The following is a 2,511-nucleotide window of genomic DNA, read 5'->3' on the forward strand; positions in this document are numbered from 1 at the left end:
GCTCCGCGCTGCTTGCACCAAGTGTCTCAACGCTGCGAGCGGGATCTCTTCCAGAGGCGAGCCGCTGAAACTTGCCCAGTCTCAGTGCAGATTCAGAGAGGAGCCATGAAGAGCAGCATCGGTGTCTATAAGTAGCGCTTTTTTTTTCGTCATCTGCTCCCCCTCCTCTCCTTCAGTGAAAAAAAAAGAAAAAAAAAAGAAAGAAAAAAGCCACTCTGTCAGTGTTGTCCCTCTTGGTCACTCAATCTTTTTTTCCCCCCACGCTTCTTCTCCTTGTTTGTTGCTGCTGCTTCAGGAGTTGAGAGTGCGCAGATGAGCCGCTCAGTGGCGTTGATGACTTGAGCGCAGCGCAACACCTTGCGTGCCATGGAAGAGTGCGTCCGGTGCGGGGGACCGTGCGGGCTGCGGGGGGGACCTGCCGCTTGATAGCCAGCCTCTCTCTCTCTCTCTCTCTCTCTCCCTCTCCCTCTCTCTCCCCGTCTCTGCGTGTGTGTCCCAGATTAGGAGAGCATGCCTCAGACCTGAGAGAGGAGTTCCAACCAGACTTTCTTTCCACAATCTGACATTTATTATTTTGATTTTTGCTTCAAATCATTTTTTTTAATCCAATGCAACTGACTTCATTTTTGCTTTTTTTTTTCCGGCTTCACTGCTTTTCAAGAAAGGTAAGCGTTTTGTTTGTCTCATCTTTACTATTTTATGATTAACGCTTATAATTCTCGAATAAGATGATGTGGAATAACAACTCGTAAGATCCCTATCTTTGTATTTGGGACCTATTTTTAGATTCCAAACAACTTATTTTTAAATATACATTTAAAGGAAATAATTTGTAAAAGATCAAACATGAGGATTTAGACATTTTTTAAAATCATCCCTGTGCGTGATTGGAAATTGTCCGAGAGGCAGCATGGGTAACTAAATTCAAGTTAATCAAAACGTAACCAGATGTGGATTGATTTGTTTGGCTGTCGAGTTTGGGCTGAATGGGAAGTGTTTCACAATGTGTGTGTGTGAATGTGAGTGTGTGCGTGTGTGTAAGAGAGAGAGAGAGATAGAAAGAGAGGGATGGAAGGGATGGGGGGCAGCGGGGCGTTTCAGTGAGCTGGAACGCGTAAAGCGGCATTAAATTGGAATTTATGCCTCCAAAAAGTTGGAGTTTGGACTTTAATGTTGGTTTTAAGTCCATTGATGTCCAGGCTGGAGAAGTGTGGGCTGTGACGCGACGTCGCCGTGCATTTGGTGGTTATTTGTACAAAAGGAAAAAAAAAAAAAACATAAAAGTAAACAAACACTTCGCTAATTTAGCAGAATGCGTTTTGAGCGCAGATGCTCGCGATGCGTTTTTGGCACAAGCGTGCCAACTTAGTGATGTGACCAAAAAGTAGACAAATTCTGACACAAATAAACAAGAGACTCGGCTGCTTTAAACAGTGTGTAAATGATAAAAAAAAAGGAACGGAAAAAAAACGGAAGAGAAAAAGTGGCAGCTAAATTAGATCGTTTTAACTTCCCATGTATTATTTAGGCTCACTGTTGTCAAAGCACGTGAAGCGGGCTGCAGGCGCGCACATGCGGCGCGTCGGCAGCCTCCTCCTCGGTGAGGAGCAGAGCGGCCAGCCGCTGATGCATGGGAGCCTGGAGCAGAGCTGCGATCTGTAGTGATCGATTGGTGAACTGGGGGTAAATTTAGCTCCAGTCTTCTCAAACCCCTACTCCCCCACTTCTTCTTCTTCTTTTTTTTCTTTCTTTCATCTTTTTTTCTGTCACTAAAGATCTTATCTCAAAGCCAACGCTCCAAAAATCCTGGGTTTAGAGGGGACCATCCATGGATGTGCCTTGAGTCGGGCTCTCTCCACAACATATAGAATATAATTTCACTTTACACAAGTGTCCTTTGTGATAAACGTAAACAATTGTTGCTGTTTAACCTCTTCATTATAAAAATGTACGCCAGAGACGACAAAAACCTGCAAAAACCAAAAAGAATGAATCAAGTGTTCTGAGGATGAACTGGTCTTATTCCCCCCCAACATCATACATAATAATGTGATTGTTCAGTGACACACAAAGGCAAACTGTGCTGAAAGAAATAGAAGGATTCCTTTATTTTTTTTATCAGGTTAGAGAAGCTTAACTGCTCATTCGAGCTTGTTATAGAGCGATTCATGTTTGTGCATTGAGCAAAAATTATATCTGGACTAATGCAAGTGCAAATTCCAGCTGTTGGGATTAGCATATCAAAGTCCTTACACAATGAAAGGAGTCTTATTTTGTGCTACTGGTTTAGACTGACCCTAAGAGGCTTCAGAACGGCTGGAAAAAAAAAAAGAAAAGTTTCTTCTCCCCCTCAATGAAAGCATTTATATGTTTGACTTGTTTGTTGTGGTCTCATATTCTAAGGTACACTTCAAGGACAATTTTTATATATATAAAGAAAGGAAAACAAATGTCTTGTTCAAGCATTTCAAATATTTTTTTACATAAAATTCCATTTCATATATATATATA

At 42.0% G+C, this 2,511-nt stretch overlaps 1 protein-coding gene across 3 annotated transcripts in view; it reads left to right on the forward strand.

The window, feature by feature from the left end:
• Nucleotides 1-6: 6 nt before the first annotated feature.
• adgrl2a (adhesion G protein-coupled receptor L2a) overlaps nt 7-2,511 on the forward strand; it is a gene marked incomplete at its 3' end in the record, with an annotated part of 98,694 nt that continues 96,189 nt past the window's right edge. For all 3 annotated transcript variants that reach the window (XM_013999998.1, XM_014000005.1, XM_014000010.1), the window contains 1 exon segment: nt 7-665.

This window comes from Austrofundulus limnaeus, unplaced genomic scaffold (assembly GCF_001266775.1).
Source record: "Austrofundulus limnaeus strain Quisiro unplaced genomic scaffold, Austrofundulus_limnaeus-1.0 Scaffold8, whole genome shotgun sequence".
Lineage (NCBI taxonomy): Eukaryota > Metazoa > Chordata > Actinopteri > Cyprinodontiformes > Rivulidae > Austrofundulus > Austrofundulus limnaeus.